A 13,205-nucleotide genomic window follows, 5' to 3' on the forward strand; every position below is an offset into this window, starting at 1 on the left:
AAAGCAAAACCAAACCAAACCCAAAAAGCATATCACATTTTATTTTGATTGTCTAAACATTTAAAAATAACATTGAGATAAGTCATTGTTTTTGGTACTATTCATATTTGATCAGATTCTTAACTATCATTAATAATCACTGGTATTTTTCTAAGAAATGTATATGTTTAATATTTTTGAATTTTTAAATAAAACTTACCAAAAATCATCATTAAATTTTTAAGGATTACTATATCTTTCTATCAAGATTAACTTATTACTGTAATCCCAGCACTTTGGGAGGCCGAGGCGGGCGGATCACGAGGTCAGGAGATCGAGACCATCCTGGCTAACACGGTGAAACCCCGTCTCTACTAAAAATACAAAAAATTAGCCGGGCGTGGTAGCGGGCGCCTGTAGTCCCAGCTACTCGGGAGGCTGAGGCAGGAGAATGGCGTGAACCCGGGAGGCGGAGCTTGCAGTGAGCCGAGATCGCGCCACTGCACTCCAGCCTGGGCGACAGAGCGAGACTCCGTCTCAAAAAAAAAAAAAAAAAAAAGATTAACTTATTAATATTAACTTATTGTTTGATTTATTAAGGTTAACATTTTAATCACTAGACAATTTTGTTTTTATTTTATAAAACATGTTTACACAAACCAAGCACTTAGGGCAAATTCATCTAAGTCAAAAATATTGTTGATTCTAATAACATTTATATTGAAATATTTGTAAATACTTCAGTACAAATAGTTTTAATACTGACTTTAGGCCCCTACTGTAGATATTTGTCTTTGATAAACATTTTACAGGATAAATTTAATAGAACAATTTGATTTTCTTTGAATTGAGATGATGGAACATCTTAGGCCTTCTAAACTACTTTCCATCCCATTATAGAATATGAACTGGCCTAACTAAAAGTTGATGTTCCATCAATAGATTGTTCCTACAATTCAAGATATTTCTAAGAACAATTATAGAATTAAAATGCAATCTGGAAAACAACTTGAAGTGCTCATCTTTGTATTTTTTGTTTTATTTTTAATTTTCTCCCTTGCATTTGAAGGAGAACAATGGAATTTCAACTTTTTTGCAAGTTTTGTTTTCAAAATTATAGTTTGTAACATAAAAACATCAAAAAATTTAGTTTTGACACTTACTTTAGTGTCACACAAATTTAGTTTTGACACTCTGATTTACAGTTTCCAACTGATTTTATTTAATGCAATAAACATTTAGAGTGCTCCTTTACAAAATTCTTTTAAAACTTAGTAGAATACTAAGATTGGTTTCACAAAATTTCTTCAAACATTCTAACATTTTTTAATTCAATTGGTATCAGGCAAGAGAGAGAACATATACTATTTTGCCAAAATATTATATAAGTAAATGTATATTTCACATTAGCTTTATTACAAATATATTGTGATTCTAATATTTTAAAGTATCTATAGGTAAAAATAGTTGTAAACTTTAGAAATAAGAATTTCCATCTGATTGCTAGATATCATAGTTTAGATGTGTTTTAAATTAAATATGTACCACAACCAAGTTCAAGCATAGATTTTTTTAATTGAGTAAAAATATTGTTCATATCATGATGGTGTGTTCCCTCAAACTCTGTATTCATATTATAATAACAAGCATAAGTAACTGGCCTTCGTATTACTTTTTAAAATTTAGATTGTACTAGATCAGCCATTTGATTTAAAAGAAAATTTACTTTTATGTTTTCCAGTTCCCCAGTTTTATTTCTTTTGGTCTCTATACAGTCACTGAGATAACTATGCCCTTGGATTGGATATCAAATGAATATTTTCTGTAAGTTACACGGTATTATTCTTATTTGAAAAAACAGAAACTCAATACTTACATTTTAATTTGGCCTGCAATTTAGGGTGTGTGTATGTGTGTGTGTGTGTGTGTGTGTGTGTGTGTGTGTGTGTGTGTGTGCGCGTGCTTTGTTTTAGTTTATGGCTGCTGAAATGTTTAATTTTAAACTTTAGAAAAAACAATTCATAAAATAATGAAATAAATTGCTGTAGATTTATTTCATGGAAGAAATTAGGCCATCACTATATCAAGAATATTAAGTTCTTAAGGGGAATGCTTTCAAGTTTTTTCCATTCAGTATGATGTAGGCTTTGGATTAGTCATGTATAGCTTTTAATATTTTGAAATATGTTCTCTTTTTGCCTAGTTTGATCCCTATCTCTCATCCTATACAAAAATTAATCCAAAATGTATTTAAGACTTAAATCTAAGACCCGAAACCATAAAAATTCTATGAGAGTGGTACAAAAGTAATTGTGATTTTGCCATTGAAAGTAATGCAATGTGTTTGTTATAAGTTAGATTAACTTGGGACAATATTTTTTCTTTTATTTTTGAAACACATTTATTGACCAAAAATTGGTTTTACTAGAATTGGTTTTAATAGAAAGTAATGCAATACTTTCAATGGCAAGTAGTACTTTCAATAGTAAGTAATACTTTCAATGTCAAAAACCACAATTACTTTTGCACCAACCTAATGGACGCGAACCTAAGAAAAACTCTTATGGACATTAGCCTAGGCAAAGAATTTATGACTAAGCCCCAACAGCAAATTCCACAGAACCAAAAATAAATAAATAGGACCTAATTAAACTAACAAGCTTCTGCACAGCAAAATAAATATTCATCAGAGTAAATGGATAACCTAAAGAATGTGAGAAAATATTTGCAAACTATGCATCTGAGAAAGGACTAATATCCAGAATCTACAAGGGAAACAAATCACCAAGGAGAAGAATCAAATACTCTCATGAAAAAGTGGGCAAATGACATGAATAGACAGCTCTCAAAAGAAGATACACAAATGGCCAACAAATATCAAGAAATGTTCAACATAGCAAATCATTAGGGAAATGCACGTTAAAACCACAATGAGACACGAGCTTACCTCTGCAAAGATGGCCATTAGTAAGAAGTCAAAAAACAAAATACGTTGCTGCAGACGTAGTGAAGAGAGAACACTTATAAACTGCTAGTGGGAATGTAAATTAGCACAACCTCTATGGAAAACAGTATGGAGATTTCTAAGAAACTAAGTATATCTACCATTTGATCAAGCAATCCCACAATGGGGTTTCTACCCAAATGAAAAGAAGTCATTACATCAAAAATACACCTGCATGCCTATGTTTATCACAGCCCAATTCACAATTGCAAAGATACGGAATCAACCTAAGTATGCAACAACTGATGAGTGGATAAAGAAAATGTAGTGTATGTGTGTGTATGTGTGTGGGAAGAATGGAGAAACTAGTTAGTCAACATTACATGTAGACACACACATATACCCACATACACACACACACAGAATCCTACTCAGCCATAAAAGGAATGAAATAATACATTTGGCAAGCTGCTTGGATAGAACTGGAGGCTATTATTCTAAGTAAAGTAACTCGGGAACGAAAAACCAAATACCACATGTTGTCAATTTTAAGTTGGAGGTAAGGTATGGGCATGCAAAGATATACAGAGTGATACAATGGATATTGGAGGTTCGGAAGCGGAGAGCCTGGGAGAAGGATGAGAGATAAAAAACTACATATTAGGTACAATGTATGCTGCTTAGGTGAGGAGTACACTAAAATTCTGTACTTCATCACTGCAGAATTCATCCATGTAACCAAAAACCACTTGTACCCCTAAGGCTATTGAAATTAAAAAAAAAAAAAAAAGACAAAAAGAGTTTTCAGAAAACTCCAAGCAATCTAATACAGGACTATCTAGCCTCTTATTTTCCAACAAACATTCAACATATACTGAACCTATAAACTCACATATTTTCTCTCCAACCTCTATACTTGATGGCTTGGCTTTGCATGTGATGAGGCCTTTTGACAGAAGTAAAAGTACAAAATGGAAGTCTAATAAGCCCATTCTAGCTCCATTAATGCAACTAAAACTTATAATAACTGAGAAAATATGAAAAATCTGGGACCAAATATAAAAAAAATTCAAAACCCACATATGTAAAACGGAATTTTCCCAGAAAAAAATCAGGACATGTAATCACTCTAATTATACATAAAGAACAAAAAAGCTAACTGCTGACACTCAAAATTACAATGCTTAATTTAAGAAAAAGCATACTATCTACAAAACGACTGAAAAACCTTTAAAACTCATGGCAAACTTAATTTAAAATTAAGAATACAATTAATAGCACAAATCTAAAATGCAATACAGTGCAAACCAATACTTTCAAAAACTTCTGTGAATGAAAAATTAATTTTAAAATGATCTCATAATTAATGAAAGCTTTGTAATTCAAGTTGCAAATACAGCACATGAAGTAATGTGTATTATCAGTGAGGTTTTTACAATTTCACATGTGTTTCTAAGCACAAAATAACTGTATATCCTCATCTGTATATTTATCTTCTGGAATCAGTGTTACTAGTAAGATAGAATAGGAATCTAATGGAGAATCAATAAATGTAGTTATATATGTTTATTTTTTTAAGTGAGAATAAAATCTCTTTAAAATAAAGAGACAAAAATGTTAAGCCATAATATGATTATCATCATCATATTATAATATTATTATCATCATATTATAATATGATTATAATATGATTATCATCTACTTCCCCTTCTTTTCAAATGTGTGAGAATTGGACTGGCTTTCTAAGAAAGGAATTATATACATTTCAAATGCTCTTCAATTCTTCCTTTAGAGGAATTTCACCTTAAAGACTTGAAAGCTAGGTTTAAATTGAAACCCCATTTATGTATCATTTTGTCATTTTTACATTTTCTTTATATCATTATTCTATTCATGTAGAGTTAAAGTCTTCTTATAGTCATATTTCTAAACTATAGTTAGAAGAGTAAATTAATTTTGTATTAAATATGCCCACTTTGTCTTTAAAGTCAAATCTCTAATGCAAAGTAAATTCATATGTCTTCAGTTACATTGGGATCTGTATTTTCTACATCAGAGTTCAGTGAATGAGGCTATTCTTACTAAATAATTGCACACTGGGAATCTTATCCAGTGAAATAAATTTTATTGTGAAAAACACTACCGAGATTATACACTTTTAAAGGATTCAGAATCTAAATAATACTAAAACTTTATTGATTCTTAATGAAAATATTAACTTAATTGAGGGTAAAGACATGCACTAAACAATTGAAATAAAAATAATAAAAAATATTCCATATGGGACAGAAATTACAGGTAAAAAATTAAGAAAGTGGTATTAAATTATTTTTCTCATTAATTACAGTTTATTTAGCCTTGCTTATAACTTCTAGAATTTATTCTTGGGGAGAAAGGACATGTTTTAAATCATATCCATATAATACATTTTCCTAAAATTTCAGAGATTTTTGAGAAAACATAAAATGTCTTTCTTACTACAGGTGAGCAACATTAATTCTTGATGTCATCTAGACTCCTCACCTACTCGTACACTTTAAGTTAAGCTCTGTAGAAGACCATAATATGCTGCCTAAAACAGAATGTCCATGTAATATAATATAGTCTCTATAATCTGAGATAAGAGATATTTAAAAACTACCTGAATCTTTAAGAATTATTAAAATAAAAGGTAGATTAAACCAGTGTGTCCAATCTTTGGCTTCCCTGGGCCTCATTAGAAAAAGAATTGTTGGCCAGTTGCGGTGGCTCACACCTGTAATCCCAGCCCTTTGGGAGGCCGAGGCGGGTGGATCATGTGAGGTCGGGAGATGGAGACCAGCCTGACCAACATGGAGAAACCCTGTCTCCACTAAAAATACAAAATTAGCCGGGCGTGGTTGCACATGCCTGTAATCCCAGCGACTAGGGAAGCTGAGGCAGGAGAATCACTTGAACCCGGGAGGTGGAGGTTGCACTGAGCCGAGATCACAGCGTTGCACTCCAGCCTGGGCAACAAGAGTGAAACTCCGTCTCAAACAAAAAGAAAGAAAAAAAATTGTCTTGGACCACACATGAAATACACTAACACTAGCAATAGCTGATGAGCTTTTAAAAACTCTCAAAAAAATCTCATTATGTTTTAAGAAAATTTAAAAATTTGTATTGGGACCCATTCAAAACCGTCCTGGTCTGCATGCGGTTGGGATGGACCGCATGGAGATGCGGATGGACCATGGGATGGACAAGCTTGGCATAATCTTTTGGGAAATAAATTCTAAAACAATTTCAAAGCAATATAAATAAAATTGATTCATTTTAACATACTTAGATAATTTTTTCTTAATTATTTTATATGAATGGAACTTAAATTTTTAATTACTTAATATGATATGATCTCTACTTAGTCAGGTTAAGGGCATTATTGCACATAACTCATTTGTAACTTTATTATGAAAAGATTAAATATAAGTAATACAAAGATAATAATGTAATGAAACGTATGCTTACAACTAGCTTGTTCAATGATAATATCATAGACAATCATACTTTATCTTCATCCCTTTACAGTTCTTCTACTGAATTATGGAAGGATATCCCAGGCATCCTACTATTTTCTTCATAATAATTTAATACAGTATCCCCCAACCTTTTGGCACCAGGGATGAGTTTTCTGGAAGACAAGTTTTCCACAGATGGGGGTGGGGTGAGGATGGTTTCAGGAAGAAACTGTTCCACCTCAGATCATCAGGCGTTAGTTAGATTCTCATAAAAAGCATACAACTTATATCCCTCGCATGCATAATTCAGGATAGAGTCCACACTCCTATGAAAATCTAATGCCGAGCTGCTGAGTTGATAGGAGGCAGAGCTCAGGTGGTAATGCTCCCTCGCCCACCACTCAACTCCTTCTGTGAGGCCTGGTTCCTTACAGGCCATAGTCCAGTACTGCTCTGCAGTCTTGGCGTTTGGGGACCCATGATTTAATATATCTCATATATATATAGTTATATATGTTTATATAACACATGTGATGTATGTTTATATAACATGTGATATATGTTTATATAACATGTAATATATGTTTATATAACATGTGATGTGTTTATATAACATGTGTGATATATGTTTATATAACATGTAACATATTTTCTTGTAAACATAAACATACTGCTTTTAAGTCTGTTAAAATCTTTAATAAAATCATGTAATATCATCAAAATATTAGTTTTCTAATTTTCTTAATTTTCATTTCTCATTTGTTTGAATTAAGATCTAAGCAAAATCCACAAATTTGCTCTTCAGTCTCTCTTAATGTGTTGGTTAATCTTCTACTTAATTGCCTTAAGAAATTACCCTTGCAATGTAAGCGGTGGAGAGAGCAGGTTATTGTTCCTATAGGTTTTACAATCTGAATTTTACTGGTGGTATTTCCTTATTATTTTACACTTTCCTTGGTCTGCTATACCTTAAAAAATGATAATTTTTCTATTTAGATACTTGATCAGATAAGACTGAATTTATTTTAGCGAGACTACCATAGGTGTTGTTGAGTACTTCCATCAAATGGGATGTCCAGTTATCTTTATGTGATGTCAGCCACTACGTATGATCATTTCATAGATCCATTATTTCATTAGGGGCTTAAAAATACTGATATTCTATCATTAATTCTTTATTTATAAGTTAGGATACTTCTTTAAAGAAGCATTCACCTGATGTTTCTTGTTTCTTATTTGGTTACACTGTGGTACAGTTTCCAAAGAAAAGGAAAGGAAATTCCTGGATGTTTTAATTTATTTGACCAACATTCAGCCAAAATGAGTTGGTTTCCTAATATCTTCCAAAGGTATTCAAAGGAGTTTTTACATGATTATTTTAACAGTTCATCTCTCTTAATACATGTGTTGTGCGTTATCCATTAAGGTTATTTTTGCTGTTTATCAAATATTTCATCATGTTATTTTTCTGGTTCCTTCTGACATGGCACCAGTAATCATTGGTAGATTTCTTACTTTTTCACAGGACAAACTGTTGCAAACTCATTATTCACCACAACAAGAATGAGCTATTTCTCCTGGTACCTTTTAATGGGAGGTACTTAGAAACATGACTGGGATACTGGATTTACTCACTGTTGCAGGGTTATTTTCTTAGGTCTTTTCAGTGGAGAAAAATAGAAAGTATAATCTTATTATATGATACATCCTTCATTCTCCTTGAATTTGCCCGAATTAGTTCTAAATGTATGTACTTACAAAACTGACACATTAATATTTATTACAGCTTTATTCATAATTGCCAAAACATGAAAGTACTAATATGTCCTTTAGTAGGTGAATAAGAAAACTGTGGTATATCCATATTATAGAATATTATTCAGTGATAAAAAGAAATGAACTATCAAGACACAAAAAGATAGTTGAAACCTAAATGCATATTATCAATTGAAAGAAGCTAATCTGAAATTGCTACATGTTGTATGGTTACACTATAGCATTCTGAAATAGGCAAAACTATAGAGACAACAAAATGATCAGAGCTTGCTGGCGGTTCATGGGAAGGGGGAGATGAATAGTTAAACCACATGGAATTTTTAGAGTAGTGAAACTATTTTCTATGATACTGTAATAAGAGACATATGTCATTTTTAACACTTACCAAGTCCATAGAATGTACAACACAAAGAGTTAGTTCCACTTTAAACAATCGATGCCAGATATTAATAATAGCGGAACTAAGGTGGGATGGGTGGGATTTTTGGGAACTCTCTGTACTATCTGATTGATTTTTTTGTAGACATAAAATTGTTCAAAATAGTCTATTAATTTATATTTGTATGTGCATATATATATCTATATCTGACATTAATCTATCTCTATATAATTTTTCATATAATGTATGAATAGATTAGGATTAGTGAGCTGCCATTATCTCATGTGACTTGAAAGTCCTGCTTTTTAATATACATGAGAATTATATTAGGACCGTCAAAATGAGTCTTCATTATCAACAAATTGGTTATATTAAAATAATTATATTAAAACAATTTTTAAGCAGAATGTTGAAGAAAATCCACACAACTGAATTTTTTTTTTATTTTTTTCTACATTTTACTAACTAATGACCTCAGAAATTGAGGCCCATGAAGAGTAAGCACATTTTCCTTTATCAACACCATTATTTGGTTTTAAAATTGCAATTAAAACATATTTATGTTTTCGGATTTCTGGTCTAGTAAAATTAATAGTAGGACTCTCCCTGGGAATGTATCACTTCATGTATAAAATATTGCATCACTTCTGGTTAGATATTATCTCTAGACTTGATGGCTTTGTTTTAGACTATTTTAGAAATAGGCCAAAAATATAATCCAGGTGTCATTGCTCTTCATAAATTCTTCTCATATAAACCAGTAGAACTATAGTTGTTAAGTCTACTGTGTATTACAATCATCTGGTGACTCAAAAAAAAAACTTCATGTATTCTACTTATAATGATACTGACTTTTTATTTAAGGGAGGAAGCACTAAGTCCACCATTGTGAGTTCTCTTGCTGAAAACAGAGCAAATGTCTTCAATATTGAGAATACTTAATCAGAAACATTAGGAAGTTGAGCAATCTGATGAAACATTATGAGATTTTTTTTGCCATGTTTTGTTTTATTTTCATTGGGCTACATCTACTGGAAACTTGTCAAAAAACAATTGAAGTCAATAAGTACTTAAAATTTTAGTCAATAAAACTAATGATGTAAATATATATTTATATGTGTGTGTATGTGTGTGTTTGTTTTAAAATAATTTCGGTGAAGAAAAATGAAATGGCAAATATGACAACTGGAAATGAGGGTTACTATGTAAAACAAAAATTGGGGACTGGAGAGTGTAGATTTGTAACATTATGTAAGAGAGCAAGGGGAGGTCTTCTTGGTATCTGTAAACATTTACTGATTTTTAATAGCAACCAGAAAGTTCTTCCATCATTCCTAAATCAATTTTCCATATTATGTTGACTGTAAATACAAGGATTATGTTGAACAATTTAAATTGTGATTTCTACTTGTTGCAAATGCAGTGTTTAAATTACTACATTTCTCTTGCTACCTCTGTGTTAATTTTGACTGCCAAGGCAGGAGCTGGGGGGAAGGGGTAAACAAAGGGTAAAATATTTCAGCTTTTGTGGTCTCAGTTGAATGCAAAAGGTGTTTAATGTGTTTTATCCAATACACATAATCAGAAGTCTAATGGCATAATATGAATAATTTCCATTCATTTCACAGCTCCATGGATGGGCAAATGCTCAAGGCAATGCCTATCTTGATCGCCTGAACTTCTTCTGGGTTGATCCTCTGGCTGTTTCCTAGACTCCTAGACCCTAATGCATCATGGGCCTGTGTCACTCATTTCTGTTTCTTTCACTCAGTGAAATTGCTACTTTCCATTTAAAATCATGTATTTTTCTGTTTTAAGGATTAGAAAATCTCCCCAGAAAAAAGCAACTTAAAATTTAATATTTGCACCATCTTTTCCCTTCTCTCAAGACTGAGTGCTCCACTGTCAGTTGTCCAATTCTTGAAACAGGTACTTCTTGTTTTGTTCAATTTTACAATGAATATAAATAAATAATTTGGATTTGTTCTTTTTACATAGGCAATTTGTAAACTGAAAATTTATTTACTTGAGAATAAATTATTTGGTAATCACGTTTGAAATTTTTATTCTCATGAACTTCTGACCTTTTATGTTAGTCATCTAATATTTTCAAGATGTGCTCTTGAAATTAAGTAGATAATTAGCTACAATAATATAATCAGTAATTTTCCAGTAAAAATTTAATATATGGCTGTCTCAGAAAAAATATGTAGTATTTGCTGAATTACATGATGTTAATATTACTGCCATGGCCAGTTTCAAGCTATTCACACAATGTCTACCAAATGTGGAGTTCAGAAGATATGCAAATGATTGTCTCTTTCAAGCCAGAAAAAGCCAGATCTGGTACAGATATGATTATAATTGTTAAAGAGTCTCCTATATTTCTTACTATGCTTTTAAAGTTGTTACTAATTTATGCGCTATTTAAGAACTTTACAATAATTAGTCTATTGTTCATAAGTTTCTAGTTTTTTTGTGTGTTTTGTGCATGCATGTGTGCATATATATATATATGTGCATACACACATATACATACATACATACCTATGCATGGATACATTTATACATACATACATATATATATATATGAAGTTTCAACAGGCTCTGCAATCATTAAAGTTGTTAGATGGAACTTCCCAAATATATATGTGTACACACACACGTGCATGAAAACACACACAAACACATATATATTTTTATTTAAGCAAGAGGAAAATTCATGTTGAAGTCATAAAAAATGAAATGTCCTAAAAGAGGTTCATAAAAATGACAGTTGACATCAAAAGTATTTATCTTCTTTCTTAATCCGGAGATGTAGTGTACTCCGATTTCTTTTTCCCTTCAATATGTTTGTCAAAGAATTACGTGGTACTATTTTTGAGATACATAGGTTTTGGTTTAGTGAGTAATAAAAATATGGCTCAGGATGCCATTTTACTCATTTTTAATGTGTTCTATTGTGACTTTTAAATCATATAAATATTCTCAGCATTTATTGTAATATATTATTTGTTTTTATATTTGGTACAAGGATATACATTATGAGATTTTTTTTATATTCAATTAGTTCTAAAAGTAAAATGTTGTAGCAAAGTTCTTTTTTTCTTTTCTAGAAAAAAGGTGAGTTCCTTGAAGATTTTAGAAAAGAAATTCTGTAATCTAGATATAATTTTGTTGTCTCAGGATATTGTTTTTTATAGACGGCTTGTTATAAGAAAATTTTTGTCTTGAGCTTAGAGGGAATAAAAATCACGTGACTAATATTCCATTTGTAATGAACCCTTAAATATAATAGTGATTGTGTTAGTTTTGGCTTTTTCATCTTAAGTAAGTTTAATTTCACAATTTGTTTTCTAAGTCTAAATTTTAGTATTGTATAATTGCATTTAGTCACACTGTTATATCTAGGTAAATAGAAATTATCTTCCTAGGGGACAAATTTTAATTGCTAAAAATAACTGTGCTTTATTTCCTAGTTGTCCACAATATGGAATATAAGTCTTTCAACATAGGTTAATGCATTCAGGCACTGTGGAGGTCTTAAAATGCCCTCTCACCAAAATTTAATGTCCTAATCCCTGGAACTATCAAACATTTACCTATGTGGCAAATGCTTTGCAGATATGATTAAGTTAAAGATCCTGAGATGGAAAAATGATCCTACATTATTTATGTGAGCTCTAAATGCCATCAAAAATGTCTTTTAAGAGAGATGTTGAGGGAGATTTGACACAGACAGAAGAGGAAGAAACAATGTGAAGATAAAGGCAGAGACTAAGTGATACGACCACAAGTCAAGAAGTGGCGGAAACAACCTCCTCTAGGGCCTCTGGAGGGAGCACAGCCCTACTGACACTTTGTTTTTGGCCCAGCGATACTGATTTCAGACTTCTGGCTTCCAGAACTTTGGAAGAATAAACTTCTGTTTTTTAAGTCACCAGGCATGTGGTGATTTGTTAGAGCAGCAAGAGCAAACTAATACAAATTCTCTCTAGACTTGATTTGAAAATAAGTGTTTCAAATAAAAATGTACTGGCAAGTGGTCTCAGCTATACTGGAATCTATAGTTTTCAATAAGAGCAAAAGCAGAAAGCCAATGATAGTGTGTAAAGATCACCCCTACCAATATGGATATCTTCCCAGGATTCATTTCTAGTAAGGTTTTGGATATGTTTCTGATACCAAGCTATAATACATTTCACTACCTATATTCCAAACCTGTTTCTTTTTTTTTTACATTTTTATTAACTTTATGAAATCCTAAAATTGTTTAATTAAAATTTTTATTGATTTATTCACCAAAGTCCATTTCTGTTTGCTGTAGTAATAATACACACGCACACACACACACACACGTTTTGCACTTTATACACCAATGATCTGACATATCTTTCAAATAAAGTAGATCTATTGCCCTCTGAACATAGGTAATAAGAGGAAACATATATTCTGAATGTTATGTACCAACGATTGAAATTATTAATTCCATGTACTTAATATAAATTTGACCACAATAACTATTAGCTGCTCTTATTTAGTATTAGTTATTAGAAATAAATCTCTGAAGTGCTGATTGTTATGTCCAATGTTAAAGTGATGGTAATTGGTAGATTTGGCATCTAAATTATTCCTAAGCCTTGTGGAT

Source organism: Pan paniscus, chromosome 3 (assembly GCF_029289425.2).
Source record: "Pan paniscus chromosome 3, NHGRI_mPanPan1-v2.0_pri, whole genome shotgun sequence".
In the NCBI taxonomy this organism is placed as follows: domain Eukaryota; kingdom Metazoa; phylum Chordata; class Mammalia; order Primates; family Hominidae; genus Pan; species Pan paniscus.